Source organism: Geotrypetes seraphini, chromosome 17 (genome assembly GCF_902459505.1).
Source record: "Geotrypetes seraphini chromosome 17, aGeoSer1.1, whole genome shotgun sequence".
NCBI classification, from domain to species: domain Eukaryota; kingdom Metazoa; phylum Chordata; class Amphibia; order Gymnophiona; family Dermophiidae; genus Geotrypetes; species Geotrypetes seraphini.
The window spans coordinates 41,106,081-41,130,545 of record NC_047100.1 but is presented as its reverse complement, the minus strand read 5'-3'; the positions used below and the strand labels follow the sequence as shown (position 1 = coordinate 41,130,545).

Below are 24,465 nucleotides of genomic sequence, written 5' to 3'. Positions count from 1 at the left end.
TCAGAACCAATGCTATGAATTCTTCACCCAAAGGGTGGTGGACACCTGCAATGCACTTCCAGAAGGTGTAATAGGACAGTACGGTATTGGGGTTCAACAAGAGGTTGGATGATTTCCTGAAGGAAAAGGGGATAGAAGGGTATAGATAGAGGATTACTATACAGGTCCTGGACCTGATGGGCATGATGGATCTCTGGTCTGACCCAGCAGAGGCACTGCTTATGTTCTTATGTATATATTATACACCATACACGTCCTACGGCTTCGTATGGTTTTTACAATTGTCCAACACAAAGAAGTCACCAAATTGTTCCACAGAGAAAAAGGGAAAACCAAACACAAACAAAACTGTGGAAACGATGGTCTTGATGTCAAAGTTTTTAATAAGAAATGGTTTTCACAAATGAAGGCGATACAGTCAAATAAAATAAATCCATATAACACACATGGACTACAGGTGCTGTGCGTACCTGCTTGGATTCCCTGTTCCATTCTTGGTTCTTTCTGCCCTGTTACTGTTATTTTATTGATTGTATTTGCCTGTCTGGGCTGTTGTGCCATTTTCAATATAAATAATTTTAAAACCCCCAAAAATCCACACAGCAAAAGACAGTGGTATGGACCTTACAAGGTCCTTGTATCGGTTGAGTAACCTTCTTCTGGGCTCTGATCGGATTGTATCACAACATTTAGATAAGCAAAAAAGCATCCAAAAATGTGTGAGCAGGGTCTAGTCTGCTCTTAATATGCTGGTACTTAGGATTTTGTGGAATTTTCTTCAAATACTCAGGGTCGCCAAGACGACTCCTCTCTACATTTTGGGATGCTTTTATGTATATCTAAATTTTGTGGTACAATCCGATTGGACCCCAGAAGGATATTCATAACCGAAACAGACTGTCAGGTCCATACCACTATCTTTTTCTATGTGTTATATGGATTTATTTTATTTGACTGCATTGCCTTCATTTATGAAGACTATTTGTTATTACAATCTTTGACATCAAGTCCATCGTTTCCACAGTTTTCCAATTGTTGTGACAAGTTTGATCCTTTATGTCATGACGGCCGAAAATGTAAGTCTATTCCATAAGAGGAAGCAACAAGGTTTTAGCATGAATCATTTATATCCCGCTTCATTCAGTGCACTGAGCTGGTAATGAATCATGTATATGTTTTTAATTTTTAAATTATGTATAACACTTACCTAACATATATAAATTAACAATTCAGGCTTATCAAACAGATTGCACTCCCCATAGTTCAACAATTACACCTGGAGCGGGGACCTGTGGTATGTGTCCACATAGGATCGATGTTAGGGGGGGGGGGGAAGGCTCCATGGCTCCAGGGGGACCTATAGACAGGAATGTCCTTCTCCCCACCCTGTTCTGGAGCTCTCTTCACCTTTTTAAAATGCAAAGGGATTGCCAGCATGGCAGTAGTTCCCTAGCATTGCTCACAGATTCCTCAGCGTTATTCCCCTGCTGTGGTCCACTCAAGCAGAAACAGGAAGTTGCTTCAGAAGGGGTGGACTGTAGGAGGGGAACAGCACAGATCTGATTTTTAAATGGAGAGATGCTGGATGGGAGGGTATGTGGTGGACCTAGGGGTGGGGGAGGGAGGGAAGGAAGGAGGAAGAGATGCTGGATGGGAAGACATTTGAGTGTAGAAATTGGGCAGGGAAGAGAGGAATCGGGATGTCTCTTCTTAATTTCTGCCCTATGCCCCAGCCTAATACCATCCCTGCCGATAACTCCGTTCTCTCTATAGGCCTACTGCTAGCATAGACACCAGTTCCTGCTTTATGCACCCCTCCCCCCCACACACACACTCCCTACATGAGGCCTTGAGAATCTATGCATGCTGAAGCAGTGATGTACCTGGCTTGGTGGCCACCTGGAGCAGAGCACCTCCTTTACAGGCAGTGTGTAGGGGATGGAGCAGTTGAGAGGCTGCAATCCGCATGCACACAGCCATCATCTCTGCCAGTCCCATGCCCTGGAACATAAAGTTGATGTCAGAGGGGGAGGGATCCAGCAGAGCATACAGCCGTGCATATGTGGACTGCAGCCCACATGACTGATCCATGCACCCCCTCAACTCCCTACACCTGGGGTGGACCACCTCCACCGCCCTGCCCTTGGTATGCTAGAATGCTGAAGGTCTGCCAGGTCCTGCTCAATCCAAACTTCTTGTTTTGGAGGGACAGGATCCAGCAGGCCTTAAGCATGTGTGGAAGCCCAACACCTTACGCTGGCCATTATCCTCCATATCCTATATATGGTGCCCGGATTTGGGTGTCTAAAACTGAGTGCAATCCCGAGATGCAGCTTAATTGGCCAACGAGCAATAATTGGCCACTAACAACCAATTATTGACGTTAATTGACATCAGTTAGGACTTACATGAGCATCTGGCTGCACACTATTCTATAACAGAGGCATATTTGAAAGGATGTCTGACTTTGAATGTTTTCCCAGAAAACATCCAAATATTGGGTGGATAAAATGACCATTTTTGAATCCACAAGACATCTAACTTTTGGAAGGGAAAATTACCTATTTAGACATTTTGGCACTTAGGTGTCTTAACGATTTGGCCATTAAAAATAGTCCAAATTTAAAATGTCCAAAACCAAGCCATTTATACAACACTGGCCACACAGACATGCCAGCAGAGCAGTAGGCACCTTAGGGGGCACTGCTGTGAACTTCATATAAAGGGTGCCAGGTGCACATCTCACCATATCCCCCATAAGTTATATAGTGAGCTCTCAAATTCCTTAACTCCCTACCATCCCAATAGCCCTTATATCTGCAAGTGTCACCTATATGTAGGTACAGTGGGTTTTGGGAGGGTTTTGGTGGGCTCCCACTTTCCCCACAAGTGTATTCATTAGGGTGGCCTATGAGCCTTGGTCCCCTTCTCTGCAGTCCACTGCACTAACCACTAGGCTACTCCAGAGGCCTGCTTGCAGCTCTATTAGGACTGGCCATAGTATCTGCAGCTGCCATAGTAACACAGTAACTTAGTAAATGACGGCAGATAAAGACCTGAACGGTCCATCCAGTCTGCCCATTAGTTATTCTCATTAAAAATACATGATTACATTAACTTGATATTTCTGGGCCACAGACTAAAGTCCATCTGGTATTGTCCTAGGTTCCAGCTGCTGAAGTTGCCATCTAAGCTCACTCCAGCCTATCCAACCATCCCGTCGTTTGCAGGATATCTACAGGTACTGTAAAGTCTGGCCAGTAACGTCCTCGTGTTCCAAGTTAGTGGAGCTCCCATTGATGGCCTCCCCAGCCCATCTTACACCAAATCACCATATATGGGACACAAACCGTACAAGTCTGTCCAATACCAACCGTAGTTCTTTAATTTATACCATTTGTTTTCTAATTAGAGATCCTCTGAGTTTATCCCACGCTTTTTTGAATTCCATCACTGTTTTCCTCTCCACCACCTCCCTCGGGATCACATTCCAGGCATCCACCAACCTCTCCGTGAAAAAGGACTTCCTAACATTACTCCTAAGTCTTCCTTCGTTCTGTTTCATACAGCCTGTTCATGCAGATCATGGGGGGGGTAGGAAGGGTTCAATAGCCACTGGGGGAGTGTCGGAGGGGGCATGCCTTCATCCTTCCAGTGGTCCTTTTGGTCAGTTTGGGTACCTTTTTGTCCCTTATTTGTTATTAATACAGGTCTAGCTCCAAACATCCAAATTGTGTCCCGGATGTTTTGTAAACACATTGATTATTGTTGCAAAATGTCCAAGTGCTAAGCCCACCCAAATCCCACCCATAACACAGCTCCAATACGCCCCCTTGAGATTTAGATGCAATGCAGACAAAAAGCCTAGCAGAACATCTAAAAAGTCTATTTCAAAAATGGCAACTTTGACGTTTTGGCAAGAAAAATGTCCACGTGCCACTTTTTGCTATTTTTTGGATGTCTTTGTTTTGAAAATGAGCCCCCATAGTGCCCAAATCCCATCTTGTGCACCTCAAAAGTGGGTTTGGTCATGGGAGGGGTAGGGGTGTGTCAGGAGCATTCCAAAATGTTGTGTACATTGTTACAGAATACTGAGTCTCTGTAGGTACAGGTCTGACACCTAAAGTAATGGCCTGGGAATCAGCACTAAGCATGATTCTTTAAAGGCTGTGTGCTAGAGAATGACACGGGGACAAATTATTCCCCGTCCCCGCGGGAACTCATTTTCCCATCCCGTCGAGTTCTTTTCCTATCCCTGCCCCATTCCTGCAAGCTCTGTCCTCATCTGCACAAGCTTCAAACACTAAAATCATAAGGGTTCAAGGCTTGTGCGGTTAAGGCGGAGCTTACAGGAATGGAGCAGGGACAGTGACAAAACTTCTGAGGATGGGACAGGGAAATTGAGTTCCTGCGGGGATGGTGAAAAATTTGTCACTATGTCATTCTATACTGTGCGTTTTTTATAGAATCAGCACTGATATTTTTCATTTTTGAGTGTCATTTATAGAATTTGGCCTTTAGATAAGCTGATGGCTGCCTTGGTGCAACCCCCATATTTTGCCACCCTGGGCAGATGGTTAGTTTACCTAGAAGAGTTCTGCTTACACAAAGAAAAATACAAAATCTGCCTTCTTTACAATCACCTGAGACTTCCAATAATCCCTGCCCTCACCCCCGCTTTCATATTTAAGTGAGGTTAGCATTGCGGCTCTCACTTAATCACCTTCCTTCAGGTAGGATCCACCATTTGAAGGTTTTCTTCTTTCGTTTTCCTGGATTAAAAGTAACTTGATTCTGTTGGTGTCTCCGTTACAATGAGAAGTGGGAACTCCACCTGGAAATCTAGGTATAGTTGACCTCAGAAGCAATAAAAAGCAGAACAGATGCCATCTTGTTTGCTTATTTATTTTCTTTATTTATAAGAACATAAGAATAGCCTTACTGCGTCAGACCAATGGTTCATCAAGCCCAGTAGCCCGTTCTCACGGTGGCCAATCCAGGTCACTAGTACCCGACCAAAACCCAAAGAGTAGCAACATTCCATGTAACCCTCCAAACTACGTACATACCATCAAATAACATGCCAACATACTCACAAAAATAGCATTCTATAAATTCATAATAACTATCACTTTCCATTCAATTAAAAGCTTCTATAAACAAAATGGTCTTCAATATCTTTTTAAATTTCTGAATATCAGAAAGTAATCTTAATGGTCCTGCCAAATTATTATCCATAGCCTGCTTAGCAGTGACTGAGAAATAGCTATAGAAATTCTCCCACTGCTGAATTCAAACACCTTGATCCCAGCCCTCATCCAAGTTAAACTTTCTCCAACAAGGTAAATTCAGGGGCAGCGGAATTCTGTCTTGTTTGGGAGGGGCCAGGGCGCGCTGTCCTGGCCCCAGCAAAATTGTGGCAGCAGCTGCCATTTTAAAAGATCAGGCAGCATCTAGAAGAAGGCCTGCCCCTGGAAGTCTTCATTCTACTTCAGAGGCAGGCCTGCTCCTTGATGCTGCGTGGTGGCAGCTGCCCGATCATTTTAAGTTAAACTCTGGGAGTTGGGAAGGTGGGCGGCTACCGATTTTGGGGGGAAGCCATGGCCCCTGTGGCCTCCCCGGTTCCGACGCCTATGGGTAAATTGTTCCTCCTTCTAAATTCATTGATTATCCTCCTTCAAAAATGGTGTCGGATTTTAAAATAATGGATGACAATGGTGATCTTTAATGGACTGATAGTCAAGGCTGGATTTAGTATGTGGGCACCCTTAGGCAGTGGAATGGGGTGAGCCACTGAGGCAAGGACCTTACTAATATTTTGCCCATGGTATTCCTTTGCCCCTTTGAGCACCCACTGGCTTAGATTGGCATTCAATGCTTCTTCCAGATGTAAAGCTATCTCATGCATATTCATCATGAAAAAAAAAAAAAGACTGCAACGGGCTGAGAACAGTTGTTCCAGATATGTATGTCATGATAAAGGCACATCACATGTCTAATGAAATCCTCTATCTGTAATGCTTTTTCAAATGCATACACTGATCTCATTCACATGTGACTTGGGAACTGGGAATTATGCAGGAAAGTCTGATCAGTATTTTCAATGCCTAATTTTGGAGATTAAAGCACCAGAACTGAATGGATTCTTCAAAAATCAATGTCTGTTATTTTGGTCCAGCTGCTTCCTTTTCTGATTTATTCCTGGCTTCCTTTTCCGTTATTTGATCTTCGAGTGGGGCTTTTCCATATGCTTACTTGCCTTTTTGGAACAAAGAGTAGACACCTGCTATTATGGTCCAAACCCTGTGTAATCAAAACTTTTTCTTACAGAATATATTCTTCAGCCGTTCATGTTAAAAGCCAACTCTGATTAAAGAACATCACTCACCCCACTGCATGGGCTACGTACAAGAACTTTCTAGCTGCAGATTTGAGGGGGACAGCTCATAAAATGCCAGATCCTGCCCTGTGCAAAGGGGAAAAATGAAGCAGAATGGAGGAGTAGCCTAATAGTGCAGTGGCTGAGGAACTGGGTTCAATTCCCACTGCAGCTTCCTGTGACTCTAGGCAAGTCACCTGACCATAATCCCAATTACAGAGAAAGGACAAGGGGTTGTTGAAAAGTTCTAAGCTTTATCAAGAAGAGAATGATGTGGAGCAGTGAAGTTATTCTACTCTTCTCTTGACACTTTTCGTTTCAATGAGGCAAATGCATCTAGCAAATGGGCACAAGTATAGGGAAACCATTGTGACATCACCGATGAGGTTGGCTCTTAGGCATTGGTGGAATGAGGCATTGTGACATCACAATACAAGGGACCGGTGATATGTTCTCAGCCCAGCCAAGAATGATGTGGAATCCATGAAACTTACAAGTTACTCCACACTTATCATTGAAACAAAGTGTGGAATAACTTGCAAGTTTCATGACTCCACATCATTCTTGGCTGGGCTGAGAGCTGCCTTCAAAGACCCCAATTGATACAAAATACCGCAGCAAAATGAATCTTTGGAAAAAGTAAATTTGACCATGTGTCTCCTTTGCTTCTAAACCTTCACTGGCTTCTTCTGGTCCATCTCTGGATTCACTTTAAACGTGCATGTATTACTTTTAAAATTCTATATGGCATCTTCATCCCTCTTGTTCCTCTATTATGGAATGCTTATAGATTCTCCTATGCAAGAGGCACCCAACAATTCAAACTCTCCCTTCCTTCAGTGAAAGGAATCGGGAATTTCAGTCAATTCTTGGTCTTGAAACTATCTGGAACGAACTTCCTCTTACCTTAACGGGTCCTGGTCCTTTTCAACTTTTTTGCAAACTTTTAAAAACTTATTTGCTAAACACTTCGGAAATCAGGCACATTAACTTATTTTAGTTTTTTCTTTGTTTCTTTTAGTCTCTGTTAATAGAGCCGAGCTCCATGTTGGTTGACGACCCGGTATACAAAGCTAAGTTTTAGTTTAGTTTAGATTCTCTTCTTGGTTGGGCTGAGAACTTTTCAGTGGCCCCTCATAGCTGTATAGAATATATAATCTGCTTTGGTTGTACCACAGAAAGGCAGTATATCAAATCCATGATTCTGACACTAGAAGTCATTTAGGGTAAGCAGTCATGGTATTGTCACTAGGAATTCAAGAAGGAATGTGGTGTCATTTCTACCGCTTTAGTTACAGTGGGTACAAAGCTCTCTCTGTAGTGAGAAAGGGGTTTGGATTGGCAAATGTCAGGAATTTTTTGTAATTTATTAATACACTTCTCCCTCCATATTCACGGTAATAGGGGATTAACAGACCTGTGAATACAGAAAAACCGTGAATAACTTTTTCATATGTTGGCAGTTTTCTATTAAAAACCATCAGGAATATGGTGAATAACATGGTAGGAGATCTGGCCTGTTCCTGAAGGAGAGGAAAAACATGGTGAAAATGCTGGGAATCAGCGATTTTCTTTGTGCATGGCAAAATGTGCCAAAATTTTTATCTACACTCATGGATGACATAATTTGGGGGAGGAGCCAGCAAGCTAAAAACTGCAAATCAGAATTGTGAGTGCAGAAACCGCGAATACGGAAGGAGAAGTGTTTTAAAAATTTATATACTACCTAAACTTTAGCCATTTTACAAAACATACAGACTCATATATTCATAAACTCAGTGGTGTATCAAGGGTGAGAGGTGCCCGGGGCAGTGGCACCCCTCCCTACCCTCTTCTCTGCCCCACTTTCATTTGCTCCTTCCCTGCCCCCCCCCTCCTGCCACGTGCCCTTCCCTTCCCCCGTACCTCTTAACTTTTGCAACGTGAGTGGCAGCTCGCGCCAGCATCAGTGCTTCCTTAAGAAGGATATGGCAATACTCGAGAGGGTGCAAAGGAGAGCAACACGTCTGATTAAAGGTATGGCAAACCTTTCATACGCTGAGAGATTAGAGAAACTCAGGCTCTTTTTCCTGGAACAGAGGAGAGTTAGAGGGGATATGATAGAGACCTACAAGATCATGAAGGGCATAGAGAAAGTGGAGAGGGACAGATTCTTCAAACTTTTGAAAAATACAAGAACGAGAGGGCATTCGGAAAAATTGAAAGGGGACAGCTTCAAAACAAATGCTAGGAAGTTTTTCTTCACCCAACGTGTGGTGGACACCTGGAATGCGCTTCCAGAGGGCATAATAGGGCAGAGTACGGTACTGGGGTTCAAGAAGGGATTGGACAAGATTCTGTTGGAAAAAGGGATAGAGGGGTATAGATAGAGGATTACTGCACAGGTCTTGGACCTGTTGGGCCGCCGCGTGAGCAGATTGCTGGGCAAGATGGACCTCAGGTTTGTCCCAGCGGAGGCACTTATATTCTCTGACGTCACTTCCTAAGCGCAGGTGCAGGAAGTGATATCGGGGGAAGAGCTGACGATGGTGCGAGCAGCAGGTTGGGCGCTGCTGCTCACACCACAAACATTAACGAGGTGCGGGGGAAGGGAAACGGTACACGTGCATGGTAGTGGGGGGTGGGACGGAGAAGAGGATGGGTGGTGCCGTCCACACAAAGACAGCAGCATGGGCAGACTGCTCCCACCCCCTTACTATGCTACTGCATAGACTTTCCTACATCCTCCACTACGAACCTGTGCATTTTGTTCACATAAATGAACTGTCCTATAACTAAATCTTCATGAGTTGTTTTTTTTTTTTAAGTATCAGAAAAATATTTATTGTGTTTTTGTTCACATAAATACATTGACAAATAACTGTCTTCAAAAGTTTCTTAAAAGTATCCCTGAATTTACCTAATCGTAACTGACCTTATGTTTTGAACCGCTCTGAGGTTTCTTTTGGGGACGGGAAAGGTAGTCCCTTTCCTTTTCCTTTCTGAGCACACTGCTAAGACCCTCATCCACACTCATCATTTCTTGCCTAATCTACTGCAACTTGCTTCTCACAGGGTTTCCACTAAACCATCTCTGCCCTCGACAATCTGTTCAGAATTCTGAACCAAGTTTCAAATTTAATATAAATTTGATCGCTTATTCAAAATTCTAAGCGATGTACAAATCAGTACAATTACAAAATTTAGGGGACAACAAAGCAGACGACAAACTAAATCTTGTAAGACATATTAAAAACTAATATTACAAACATATTAAAACAAAAGGAAAGAAAGGGAAGAGAAATACAAGTTTGATAGTAAAGACATTTATAGGGAAAAACACTGGGAAGGGAGAGATCGTACTTCAGAGAAGTAATGAAATGCAATTGAAATAGAGCTACTAGTCAGGATTTCTAATTATCGAATACATCCTTAAAGAAAGCTTTTTAATTTGCTCTTAAAGCACACTTCATATTCCACCGGTGTCATTATGCTCACATTACCCCTCTCCTCAAGTCACTTCATTGGCTCCTTGTCTGTTTCTGCATCCAGTTCAAACTCCTTTTATTGACCTACAAGTTTATTCACTCTGCAGCTCCTCCCTTGTCTCTCCTTATACCCCTCCCCAGGGACTCCGTACATCGGGTAAGTCTCTTGTCTGTACCCTTGTCCTCTACTGCCAGCTCCCGACTCCATCCCTTCTACTTCATAAGAACATAAGAACATAAGCAATGCCTCCGCTGGGTCAGACCTGAGGTCCATCGTGCCCAGCAGTCCGCTCACGCGGCGGCCCAACAGGTCCAGGACCTGTGCAGTAATCCTCTATCTATACCCCTCTATCCCCTTTTCCAGCAGGAAATTGTCCAGTCCTTTCTTGAATTCTGCCCTATTACGCCCTCTGGAAGCGCATTCCAGGTGTCCACCACACGTTGGGTAAAGAAGAACTTCCTAGCATTCGTTTTGAATCTGTCCCTTTTCAACTTTTCCGAATGCCCTCTTGTTCTTTTATTATTTGAAAGTTTGAAGAATCTGTCCTCTCTACTCTCTCTATGCCCTTCATGATCTTGATGATTCCAGGTGTCCACCACACGTTGGGTAAAGAAGAACTTCCTAGCATTCGTTTTGAATCTGTCCCTTTTCAACTTTTCCGAATGCCCTCTTGTTCTTTTATTATTTGAAAGTTTGAAGAATCTGTCCCTCTCTACTCTCTCTAAGCCCTTCATGATCTTGTATGTCTCTATCATGTCCCCTCTAAGTCTCCTCTTCTCCAGGGAAAAGAGTCCTAGTTTCTCCAATCTTTCTCTATCTATCTATCTCTCTCTCTCTTTCTATCTCTCTCTCTATTTCTGTCTCTCTCCCTTTCTCTCTCTCTCTCTCTCCCTTTCTCTCTCTCTTTCTTTCTTTCTTTCTTTCTTTCTCTCTCTCTCTCTCTCTCTCTTTCTGTCTACTCTCCCCTCTCTCTATGCCCTTCATGATCTTGTAAGTCTCTACCATATCCCCTCTAAGTCTCCTCTTCTCCAGGGAAAAGAGTCCCAGTTTCTCCAATCTCTCAGGTTTTCCATCCCTTTTATCAGACGCGTCGCTCTCCTCTGAACCCTTTCGAGTAATGCCATTTCCTTCTTAAGGTACGGCGACCAATATTGGACGTAGTACTCCAGAAACAAGATGAAATGTTCTAGGATAGAAGTGCTATATGCACAAACACGATAGGTTAATGTATAGAGTCAACTAAGATGCTGATTTGTAGGGTAATGTGTAAAATATAGAGTATAGGATGCAAAAGGTACAGTACCGTGTTTCAGAAAACTAAATTAAAGAGTACATCACACCTAATATAGGGGTCCTTTTACTAAGGCGCACTAGCCGATTTAGCGGGCGCTATTCGATTTAGCGGTTGCTAATCGATTAGCACACGCTATATGCTAACGTTCCCATTATGTTCTCTGGACACATTAGCAGTTAGTGCGCGCTAATCATTGGCACGCGCTACATCGATTAGCATGCGCTAAATCACATAGCGCGCTAAATTGGCTAGCACGCCTTCGTAAAAGGGGGGACAGTAAATATAGGTAGAGGAAGTTAGAGACAGGGAACTAGAGCTGTGTTAGGCGAAGAGCCGTCTTTGTTGCCCTGAAGCATTCTGGATGTGTTTACAAGATCTGTGTGTGTACTTTGCTGCACCATATGACTGGAACAAACTGCCTGACTTAGTACGTTAGGCTCCATCTCTGGCAGTATTCAAATCCATGCTAAAAGCCCACTTTTTTTTTTTTTAAACTTAATTCCTAACTCCAACCAACTTGTAAAGCATCCATATCATTTAGCATTCTCTCTATAGTTCACTGCCCTATCTGCCTCTGTAATTGCCTACCTCAGTAGCATGTATAGATTCACCCTTTTTGTCCTGTTTCCCACAAAGGGTTGGGGACACCTGAAATGCGCTCCCAGAGGGTGTGATAGGACAGAGTACGGCATTGGGGTTCAAGAAGGGATTAGATGATTTTGTGAAGGAAAAGGGGATAGAAGGGTATAGATAATAAATTTGACCATGTCTCCCCGCTCCTGGACAAGCTCCACTGGCTTCCAATAATCGCCAGGGTCCACTATAAATGCGCCTGTTTAACTTTCAAAATCCTATATGGTATCCTCCCTCCCTTTATCCCTCTTTCTTGGAATTCCTCAAACCCTAATACCACCAGATCCTCCCACAAATTAAAACTATCCTTCCCCTCGCTAAAAGGCATTTCCCACACAGGAAAGCTAGGGACCTCCCTCCACTTCAAAATCACTGAGCTCTGGAACAACCTTACCTCCCCTCTTCGGAACTTGAGCTCTCTCCAAGTTTTCCGCAAACATCTGAAAACCTGGCTTTTCTCAAACAATGTAAGTCTCCCTTCAACTTAGGAATCAAGGAAACTCTTATATCTTGGCATCCCAAGTCCTCTAAATTTTCTTCACACTTCTACCTCTAACCCTCTGTTGTAGTTCCTTCCTATTTCTCCTACTGTAAACCTCGTCGAGCTCTACGAACGTGGAGATGATGCGGTATACAAACCTAAGGATTAGATTAGATTAGATAGAGGATTACTATACAGGTCCTGGACCTGATGGGCTGCCGCGTGAGCGGACTGCTGGGCGTGATGGGCCTCTGGTCTGACCCAGCAGAGACACTGCTTATGTTCTTATGACTGTCTTGCGTGTTAATGTCCAGTGCTGCTTGCCTCTGGTAGCGCAACAGAAATAAGTAGTAATAGTCTCCTATATGCAAGTAACAAGTCACTTGTGTGATGGTTCTTGGCAGACTGTGGGGTGCTTTGCCATTGTCTTCTCCGGTCGTCTTCATCTCTCGCCCCACCCCCACCCCTTTTACTCCAGATGAGGCAACCAAAAGTGGATGGACAGCTGAATTGGCCAGAGGTTGTCTACCTTACAGAAATCCCAGTGCAGGATTCAAACTCGGGACTGTGTCTGAATTCAAGAGGGCCTAGGATAGGCACGTGGGATCTCTCGGAGAGAGAAAGAAAGATAGTGGTTACTGTGGATGGGCAGACTAGATGGGCCATTTGGCTTTTATCTGCCGTCATGTTTCTATGTCTCTAGGACGTGAGCATCTTAAACATGTGATCTACTGATTGCACCAAACGCAGTATACACATATAAATGATATTATGTTGTAAGCTGATAAGTGAGCTATTCTTGCTTCTCTTCACTTTACCATCCTCTCAGTTTATAGTAGCACATAGTAATATCTCTTCAAAGCCTATAAAATCATCTCGGGGCACTTAAAACTTGATATTCCAGCAATTAAATCAGTGAATTACATCTTTCTTTTTTTAACTACAGAATAGAAAGAGTCCAAGAAGAAGTCACAGCTCTCCCTGTCCTCCAAATACAGCAGATGCAAAGGAGGGGGTGCTGAAAAGTTCTCAGCCCAACCAACCAGCTTCCTAAATTCTGAGCGTTAGTTAGCCACTGTAGCTGAAAAGAGTGTTATCTTATTTCGTTAAATGCCAATTTGTAAAACCAAAAATTGTCTCTCTTGTCATAGTTTCAGATCATTGACCGAACCATATCCACGTCATTCTCTTCTTGGTTGGGCTGAGAACATTTCAGCACCCCCTCTATAAACAAAGCTTCCCTTGACTCCTTAGAATTCAGAGGCATCACCCTCAATAATGGTAACATTCATCCATTTGCAAAGATGAGTTCTTCAATGAATAATCTCCTCCTTCGTGAGTCAGCGTTTTGGATAGATTAAAGTAGTCCATGGGCTAGGATTGCACACAGCTTAAAGTTCCTGTGATGAAAGTTTGGAGGGGTGCCTCCAACCCCCAAATACCATTCCTCCTCTACAGCAGTGTAACCTAATAATATTCCAGTGACTTCATAAGGCCCCCCCCCCCCCCTTCCTCTGAGTTTCAGTGATATCGTAAGGGCCAGGGCAAGCCTCCTCAGACATCACCAGATCCCTGCAGTGGAACTGTCTGCCAGTCAGGGCATAGAGCCTGGTTTCCGAGAACAAAGAATCTACTTGTATACTTTCTGGATTTTTTATTTTTTTTTTTGGGGGGGGGGTTCCTAGAAAAATCTTTTCAATATATCATATATTGCATTTGAAAATGGCTGTTTCTGGCATATTGGCCCTCTGTGCTGCTCTACAGTTTAAGCAGGGCTGGCGTAACCATCAGATAGTCTAGGCAGTTGCCTAAGGTCACAGCTTTTGTGAGGAGGGGAGAAGTAAAAGGCAGCCACACTCAAAGTAAAACGATAAGATTCTGAGTCACGCATAACTCAAAAGATCCATCAGTGTTTACTATTACCTAAAGGAGGGTGGAGAATTTTCAGGGTAAGTAGCTTTCAGAAATTACCCTCATAGTTTCAGATGTAATGAGGGCAATTTGTTTCGAAGTATAATGTTCAATTATGTATTTTTAGAGTATAGATCCAGAATATGATGATAGGGTGATCATGATTGTTGCCTGTAATTATCAAATTTGGATGGAGCAAGGGAGCCTGAAAGGTTTTTTTAGTTGTTGGTTTTTTGCCCTGAGTTTATGGAAAATGGTTTAAACACCGAGGAGGAATCTGGTCTCGTTCACACTGCTATTTCTGTCTGCTCAAGAGGTCAATGGCACAGAACAGATAAGATAATTTGAATGAACGCATTGGGCAACTTGTCAGGGCAGTGTGGGTCTAACGTGCCGGTCTCCTACCATAGGCCTAGATTCACTAAACTCACCGCTCTGGATCGTTGTTGGATGATTCGTGGCCGAGTTTTGACGAGCGACTGATTCGCTACAGATTCAGCATGCAAATGATCTGATTGGACGCACGCCCACAAGCGATCTCCCGGATCGCTCTAGAGCGATCGAGACACAGGTGCAGATTATCCTTGTTGGTTGTAGATGCCTTTTGCGCACAAATGAGTTCAAAATAAAGGGGGAGGGGTGGCTGCAGTTTACTTGCTGGCCCTAAGAGTGGACATTTTAAACGGAATGATTTTTGTGCAGCCAGATTATGGAACAGAACACACTTTAAACCCGCAGATTAAAACCACGGGCTAGCACTGCGCTTTTTGCAGAAAGGGAGTTCTTATGCATGTTTTGCAGTTTTATATTTATTTTGATTGTTGTTTTGTAACCTCGATACTGGGATTTCAGGGCGGCAGAGAACAAGAGAGTCGGCAACGACAGTAAGCAACTGGTTCTCAGCAATCGCTTCATTTCGCATTGGCAAACCCAATTTCTTCTTCTGCTTAGTGAAACAATGGCTTCCTACTTATGTATGCCATTTCCACTCATTTGCATGGGTGGATTGGATCGGGTAGGTGATTGGGTAGAAGTTTAGTGAATCGGGTCAGGGAACGATCGCAAACTGGTCGAGACACAATCGGAAGGTTTAGTGAATCTAGCCCTTAGTCCCTTGGCTAGTTCCAGTAACATGATGGTGCATATCTCTCCTTCCTTGGGATCTCCTGCTCTTTTTCTTTCTTCGTCCACCTGTCTGCCTTGATCTATCCAACAGCCCACCCCCATCTGCTGTTTGGGGGCTGTGATTTATTCCAGTGACTTATATCTGTTTATAAAATAAAACCCCCTCAACTCTTCTGATAAGGATCTCTAGCACAGAAGAGCAGGTACAAAATGCACAGCATTAAACAGCAGGAACAAGGAGGAAGAGTGAAAGCAGAGCAAAACAAGACAGGGCAGGGAAAAAGTGAAATGAAAGGGTGCAGAGGAGCAAAACAAATGGGTGGGAGAGAGAAGAAAGGAGCAGTATTTGAGCCCGCCCTGGACAGATTCATTTTCTCCCACACACATTTCCAACATCGTCCCTCAGCCACAAACCAGCTCATAAAGGAGCCCGGTGTCACCCAGGATGCGGGCAGGGTAGGAGCTAGAACGGGGCCCACACCACCCCTTAAACTCCAACACCAGCGCCAAATTCAGAAACCACAGCACAGTCCTCGAAGTGGGGGGTGTCAAAAAGTGCCCCAGAGGAAGTTGAACGGAATGAGAGAAGGCACCTGCTCCTTCCTCCCGAGCAAAGCACATCAATGAAGGTTTATTTCTTTCTTTCTAAAATTTCTTAATCACCTACAACTAAGCGATTTACAAGATAAAACATTCACATTGATTCAAAGAACAACATATAACGATACTTTCAGTACACACATTTAACCCACTAAAAAATAGATTAAGCTTACTTCAGTTGTGGTTTTTTGTTTCCCCTTCTCCACCCTATAATCCGGACATGGTCCCCCGTCCCATCGCCCCTCTCTCACCTTTTCAGTGTCTTCTCCACAGCAGCGCTGACTCTTTAGTCCAACATTGTCCAGGCGTGGTGTGGCTCTGACAATTGTCTGTCTGTCTTGTTGGGGGGGGGGGCATTGACATCAGCAGGGAACAATGAACAGCCTGAGAAGAAAGGCAGACCACAGGCTCAGGAATATCCCGGCTCCCTCCCCTTCGCCCCCTCCGTTAGGGATCCGATTACAGCAGACTAATCCGGCTCTGGGCGGAACAATGCACGCCGGGTAAGACCATCTGCCAAGGACAGTGGCATTTCGACCCTTCCCCCAGCCTCTCCTCTGTGTCCAGTTCCCGGCACCCCACCCAACGCGACCACCGGCCCACAGTATTCCTTCACACACACACACCCCATATAGGGCAGCTTATTCCTGATGAGGGCAGACGTGCAGTGATGAAGGAGAAATAATTTTAAAAGTAAATTTAAAAAAAAATTTAAAAAAGGAAATATAAACAAATTCCAATTAGCAATACAGAATGAAACTGTAAAAAATCATCTTCTACAATTAGAGAAAGAGCATCTTGTATTTGCAAGTTTGCAAATGAAGTTAAATACAATAATATTCTTTAGGAAAAAATGATTAGCTAAATTCTAATGACAACCAATAAAATAGAGAACACAGTACTTACTGCCCTGGAAAATTGCTAGTTGCACTTGTCTTAAAGAGGAATAATGCCTAAAACAATCATAGATTGGTTTTATACTTTTCGCTTTATACGGTATAAATTCATTTTGTGAAAAATACAAGGATAACAGGTTTTAAAATTGCAAAATAGTCATTAGCCTAAAACAGCACCCACCACAGCATTAGGGAAAGGAACTGAAGATTTGATTTAAAAATATTCTGGTTTTATCTCTTGTTCAACACAAATTTCTAAGCTTCAGCTACTTTTTTTTTTTTTTTCAAAATGAAATTGCAAGTGATTAGATTTTGTTCCCCAAAATGAATGCTTGAATGGTTATTTTCTACCCTGCAAATCGTGACTCTAATGTGTTTCCATACTGGTATAATGCTTGGTTTCAGAGGACACTTAATTTGGCCGAGCCATGCTGAACCAACATCGGATATTTAGGAGCCAATGTAACAGGTTGTGTGTTGAAGTTTGCAGGCATAAAGAAATGTTTTTGCACCTAAAACTGTGACCAAAGCTACTGCACACTAAAATGTGCACAACACAGGAGATACATGCCCACACGGGATGCATTTCCAGCAGAATCAATATTTTGTGCACTTTTGTAGGGGCCGGCATGTTGCAATTGCAATTCCACGCATAAATATGATTGGTATCATCTAAATTGCTGAAGACATGCCCATTGTGTCACAGCTGTGGCATCTCCCCCTTAACCCTGCATTCAGTCATGCAAATACTTCAGCTCTTCATCCTGCACCATTTATTTTAATTAACCCATCCCCTTCAATAAAACTAGAACAGGGTTGTGGGTAGTTCGTGCTCCCACAAAAGAGAGGAAACAAGCATGAAGCTGTCACCAACATTAGCCACAGAAAAACAGCTTTTTTTTTTTTCTCCTTCTCAGCCCGTGAGCTAAATCCCCCGTGTTAGAATCTGTGCTGGGCTTCTTCCCCCTTCTGTACATCCAGGTTTCATATTTACAAGGGGCCGCTGAAAAGTTCTTCTCCCAGCCAAGAAGAGAATGATGTGGAGCCATGAAATGTACAAGTTATTCCACACTTCTCATGGCATTTTTCATTTCAATAAGGCAATGCATCTAGCAAATGGGCACAGTTGTAGGGAAATCGAGCCATTATGACATCACCGATGAGGTTGGTTCTTAGTCATGGTGGAATGGGGCATTATGACATCACGATACAAGGGGCCACTGAAAAGTTCTCAGCCCAACCAAGAAGAGAATGATGTGGCGCCATGAAACTTACAAATTATTCCACACTGTCTGAGTTCAAGAAAGCTGGGATAGGCACGTGGGATCTCTTAGAGGAAGATAATGGTTACTGCGGATGGGCCATTTGGCCTTTATCTTGTCGTCATGTTTCTTTGAAGCCACTATGACATCATCGATGAGGTTGGCTCTTAGGCATTGGTGGAATGAGGCATTATGACAGCACAATATGAGGGACCAAAATGAAAAGTGTGGAATAACTTGTAAGTTTCATGGCTCCACATCTTGTTTCGGCTGAGAACTTTACAGCGGCCCCCTCATAATACCTTCATTAGCACTAGATTTAAATGAGCAGGGCGCTGGTGCCTACACAAATCTATGCTCACAGTTGTCCTGTGTGCTAGATTCCTCTCTGCCTAGGGCAGTTGTAATAGAGCAAAACATTGTGTATAGAACCTGCACTTTATAGATTCTTGCTATATGGCCTTCCCGTGGGTAAAACCACATACAGAGCTCACAATCTGATTTTGTATCTGAGACAAAGGAGGGTTGGAGTTGCAAGGAGCTGCAGTGAGAATTGAGCCTAGTTCCCCCAGTTGTTAGCTACTTTAGGATACTTTCTCCGGTATTATGCAGGAGAGGATTTTCCCCTTTGATTTGACTCATGTAGCAACAACTGTCTGTGGAAATTGAGCTCTTAAATAAACTCATCGTAACGTTTTCATAGGATATCCTTTCACCAAAAATAGATCTCTCCAATTTTTTGCTTGATTTTTAAATTCCTGCACTGTGCGTCAAATTTTCAGGTATTGACTACTTGGAAGCTAATAAGGATGGAAACTAGAAAAGTGAAGCAATGTTTTGCACTCAATTGGCTTCCAATATAATGTATCAAAACTCACTACAGATTTCCTTACCAGCACATCCAGGAACTCAATCTCCTGACAGTTATAATTCACAGTAAATTGAAGATGTATTTCATGAGAATTCAACCAGATCACAAACTGTTTCAACTCCTCTTCAGTACCTGACCATAAGAAAAAAAATATCTTTGCCACATTAGAATTTTTTGATAAATCGCCGATGAAAAGGTTTTCTGGTGCTCAAACTTAGCAACATATAAGGTGGCCACTGACGGGGCTAATGTCGCCTCCATTGCTACGCCCTGAGTTGTTGGAAATATTCAACATGATATAAAAAATAATTGCATCGAATCACCCAGTCTGTTAATTTCATCAAAAATTATTTTGAAATATGCTGTTCTCTTTTATCCAAAGCTTATCCAATGCTGTGGGTCTTTCTCCCACAGCTCAAGATCTCGCAACATATTTTATTGTCAAAATACAGAAAATCAAAGCTACCCTCCTGCAAAAAACCTAGTCGAATCAGATTAGTCTGCTAAATATAGAGGACAATTCATTCTCTATCATTTATTCATTCTCTATCATTTTCTAAATGTTCTGGGTTTTCTCTTCCTACCCTCACTGATGTCCAAAGATGCTTAAACACCATGAACAACTGAGGATCGCATTTAGAAATAATCCACCCATACATTTTAAAACAATTTTTTTTGTATTTTCAGCCCTCACATTCTAGACCTCATCAAAACAAGCTTGTCTGCAGGAATCTTTCCAAAAGAATGGAAAGAATCCATAATATATCCCACCATTAAAAATCAGAGCTAGCCCTCAAGACAAACCCAACTACCGCCCGATAAACATTCCTTTTCTGGCTAAACTTACAGAGAAATTAGTGTTTCTCCAAATCTCTGACTTTGTTGAAAAAACGAAGGTACTGCATCCCAAGCAGACAGGTTTCAGGAAAAATCACTCTACAGAGCATTCCTTAATAGGACTTACAACAAACATCCTTTACCATCTTGATCACCAAAAATCTGTTCTAATTTCCCTGGATCTATTTGCAGCGATCAACACTGTCGATCACAATCTTTTACTATATTGCTTTGTGAAATCGGCATCTCAGGTCAAGTTATGGACTGGTTCTCCTCTTATTTCAGTGAATGAACCTCAGAAGTCACCTTTAACTCTTCCACAGCCAACACATTCTCTAATAATTTCGGTATCCCCCAAGGTTCAATTCTATCCCCCTATTCAATATATTATTGGCTCCTCTACTAACTTTAGGACAATCAATTGGGTTTTCTGTTTATGCTTACGTGAATGATATTGAGTTAATCCACCTAACTGACCTAGACAACTCAGAGGAAGTCAACAACATAAACCAGAAATTAGGTAAGATCAAAACATGGTTGAGCGAAAACATGTTATCTCTGAACATCAATAAAATTAAACTGATCTTCCCTATTAATGATTGACTTTCTCTGCTCAATCCCATCATAATAGAATCATCCCCAATTCAAAAGGTTTCTACTCTTAAACTACTGGGAGTAATCCTCAATAGTAAATTCTCCTACCATGACCAAATTGGTTCAATAATGCAAAATTGTTTCCACAGATTGTGTATGATTTGTTCACTCTACAGTCTTCGAATCTCAGTCCATAAACATCTTAATCTATTTACTAGTGATTTCTCACATAGAGGCTCCCTTTTTTCCTCTTGTACCTGTTTGTCCTAACTAATGTGTTTACACTTGTGATGTTTATATATACTAATTGTAATGTTTGATTTTATTAATACTATTTAAGTAATCCCTTTTTTTTATTGTACACCGCCTTGAAGCCTGATTAGGTAGTACAGTACTCCCCCGAAATTCGTGGGGGTTCTATTCCAGGAGCATCCACGAATTTTGAAAAACTGAATATTGGACGTGGTTTAGAAGCGGATTGGAGGCGGGAGAGGGCTGCAGGAGCGGCGGCGGGTGCCTATGTAAGTCAAGATAACTTAAACAGTTTGTCTCGTTGAAAATGAATCCATCACAAGAGTAGGCAAGGAATTAATAGATCCGATACCGAGAAACACCAGAGTTAAAGAGCTCGCTAGGATAGTATACTCACCTGGATGTGGGGAACTTTTGTTTGTCACTGATCCTTAGAGCTTGCGAATTGGGAGCGGCGGTGGGTGCCTATGTAAGTCATTTGCGGTATTTTCTACACCAATCAGGAGCTGTTTTCACACACTATATGGTGCGTCAAAGCAGCTCCTGATTGGTGTAGCATGACTTTAGTTCCCAGAAGAGGTGGTCAGAAAATACCGCAAATGACTTGAGTCCGCAAATCATGGGCTGCAAATTTGCAGGGGAGTACTGTATTTAAAACTTTTAATAAACTTGGAAACTTCTATATTCTGTAGGGCTCCCTCTTGCAGTATCAGCGTATATAAAGAAATAATATCCATTGTCACTAACCAAACATTCCCCCTCTTTTACGAACACATAGCGCAGGCAGTAACTTCTCCAACACGCATAGGAATTCTACTAGCGTTGGAGCAGTTACCACCACTGCCGGCGCTAGAACCTGCGCTATTCCTTCATAAAAGAGGGGGATTCTGAAGTAGTCCTTAATCATCATTAAAAATATGCAAAAAATGAGAAGAGTCCTTTAAATACGACTGTACTTTGCTTCCTTCTTCAGAAAATTATCTAAAAATTTTGACAAAGGTTCCAACACCAATGTATTCATTAAGAGACACCCAGGAGGATTCAAGAGATACTAACATACCTTGTTTATAGAACTTATTCACCAGTCCATAATTTCATTTCTTAAGGTCAACGTTGGATCCTCTTGCAATTTCAGATATGCTACCGCCTCCGACAATTGACGTCGAGCTTTCTTATCGTATTGACTATAATCCTGTACTATTGTTGCCCCACCTTTTGTCTGCTTTAGTTATTACCACATAATCATTGGTAGTCAATTGATTGAAAGCTTCTCGTTCTCCCCAGGTTATATTACTTCGATGACACTTCCCCTGATGTAAAATCTTCAAATTCAGCCCAGTCTGCCAAAACCAAATCCTGAAAAGTTTGTATACTTGGATCCATAGGACCTGGTTGGATCCATTGTGAGTCTCTCTTACAGCCAGAAATATCTATTGTCACTGGATTCTCCTGGAAACGCATCTTTAATTGCGATTTTCTCCAAAATAAAAAAAACCACACAATTTTAAATTTAAATATATCTAGTCTTATTCTCCAGGACAAAACCTAAACCCAGCATTAATACATTATGCCGTAAAGATGTTAACTTCAACAATGATAAATTTATCACTGTCGAGGTGACATCACTTGAGTACTTACCCCCTCCTGGTCCTATTGCTCTAAGAAGGAAGACTAATGATGTTAGGACACAGAGAGCTTGGAGGCAGTGAAAGCTTTTTGAGTCTTGAGTGGTGTCACTGAGGTCTTCGGGGTAAATGAAATATAGTAAGTAAGTTTGGCGACAGTCCAGTGAGATTTGATGAACCTGTGTTTATACAGCTTATATGAGCCTCACTGGAGACAGTGGGGGGGGTGGTCCACCCGAGGCGCAGGCTTCCTAAGGGCGCGACACCCCTCCTCCTCTCCTCTCCACCCCACCCCGCTCCTCTCCTTGCTGCGCATGTGCCCCTTGGCTTCCCCTGTACCTTTTTTTACTTCCCTGGCACGAGGTTGCTGCCCGCACCGGCATACTCTCTTTGATGTCACTTCCAGGACCCACACCTAGGAAGTGACGTCAAAGGGCAAGGTGACACACCAACATGGGCATGCTGCTCACAATGGAGAAATGTACAAAGTACAGGGAAAGGAGGGTCAAGGGGGAGGGGCATCACTGCCCCATGCGCCACTCACCCTTACTACACCACTGACTGGAGATAAGAATATGTGCTAATATCGTGTGGATATATATAAAGCATAGCACTGAGAAGGTATACAGGTACTGATTAGTAAGGTATAAACATATCCCATAACAGATTCTACTTTGTTTATCTCTGGGTATAAGCAGATGCTCTCCCTAGGTCTACCTCAACAAAAGTCAATTGACTTTTTCACCCAAACTGTTTATAAACTCAGCATTTATCCACATAAAATTTAATCTGCCATTTTGTTACCCAGTCTCCCCAGATCCATTCCTGTTCCACAGTTGGCCATCTTTTGACTCTTCCCTAGTCCTGACCAAAACACACCCAGACCATGCCTTCTTGCCAAATAAACATACAGCAGTTTTAGACATCCATAACCTGGCACTTTCTCTCTCCTGCCTCCCCCCAGCCTTACACAAATCCAGTTTAAGGCATTTTTGCTCAGAATCAACATGTGTTTTCTATGGCTCTTATGGGAGATCTGCATCTCCAAATACCTCTGACTTGACACTGTTGTTCTCGTTCGACATCAAGTTGCGTAAAGCAGCTGGTTCACCATCTGCCAATTAAAGGGTTAATTGTTCTTACATAATAACCTAGTACTACTACTACTCCTACTAGTAAATGTGGTTGCTGTGGTAGTCCACTTGAAAACTTAACAACTTAAAAAATAATATAAGGAGATACCTTTGTAAAAAATTAGCTTTCAGAGGTTAAAACCTCCTTCCTAAGTTCAGATAAAGACCAGTTTGCTCATCTAATCTGCCCAGTTACATAGTTTTAACTGCTGCTCCAAGCCACTCACCCCCTCCATGCTTTTGTAACTATAGGTTTTAACCATTTTCTGTAATAAATAAAATTTCCAGTGTCTCTCTGTCCCATGCATTTGTCTTGATTCTAAATAATGTGGAACTAAGGGCCAGACTTTCCAAACAGCGCCGTAATCAGCAGCCACTTATAAAGACTTAACATTAGACACTTACAAAAGCTATGCAAATCACATGTCAAACAGTGGTGTGGTGAGAGGTGCCTGGGGCAATGGCGCCCCTCTCCTACCCCATCCGCTCCTTTCTTGCCCCCTTCTATCACATTTGGTCCCCTTTTGTTCAGCCTTCAGCCTGCCCTGGAAGTCTTCATTCAGCAGTGACTTGCTGTTCCTGCCTAGGCAGGCTGCCGCTGAATGAAGGGTTCTGGGGCAGGCCGAAGGCTGAAGGCTGAACTGCGGCTGCCCAAAGATTTAAAATAACAGCAACCGGGGAGGAGGTGTGGGAGAGTTGTGAGACAAAGAGAGATGCCATGCCACAGGGACCCGCTTGGGGGGAAGGAGGAAGGAAGAAGAGCAACTAAACTGATAAGAGGTATGGAAAACCTCTCATATACTGACAGACTGAAAAAGCTGGGGCTGTTCTCCCTGGAAAAGCGGAGACTTAGAGGAGACATGATAGAAACCTTCAAGATCCTGAAGGGTATAGAAAAGGTAGACAGGGACAGATTTTTCAGATTACGGGGAACCACAAGTACAAGGGGGCACTCGGAAAAATTAAAAGGAGACAGGTTTAAAACAAATGCCAGAAAGTTCTTTTTCACCCAGAGGGTGGTGGACACATGGAACGCGCTTCCGGAGGCTGTGATAGGCCGGAGCACGTTACAAGGCTTCAAAGAAGGTTTGGATAGGTTCCTAG

General features: G+C 42.9%; 1 protein-coding gene and 1 long non-coding RNA gene across 2 annotated transcripts in view; one reads left to right on the top strand and one right to left on the bottom strand.

The window, feature by feature from the left end:
• The window catches only part of PCBP4 (poly(rC) binding protein 4), a 120,633-nt gene extending 104,345 nt beyond the window's left edge, over positions 1-16,288 (bottom strand). Inside the window, exon 1 of the mRNA XM_033926198.1 lies at positions 16,143-16,288. The gene's annotated coding sequence lies outside the window, so the exon portion shown is untranslated. The remainder of the gene's footprint in view (positions 1-16,142) is intronic.
• LOC117351215 overlaps positions 1-22,047 on the top strand; it is a 61,274-nt gene extending 39,227 nt beyond the window's left edge. The window contains exon 3 of the long non-coding RNA XR_004537351.1: positions 21,888-22,047. This is a non-coding gene — a long non-coding RNA (uncharacterized LOC117351215). The remainder of the gene's footprint in view (positions 1-21,887) is intronic.
• The last annotated feature ends 2,418 nt before the right edge of the window (positions 22,048-24,465 follow it).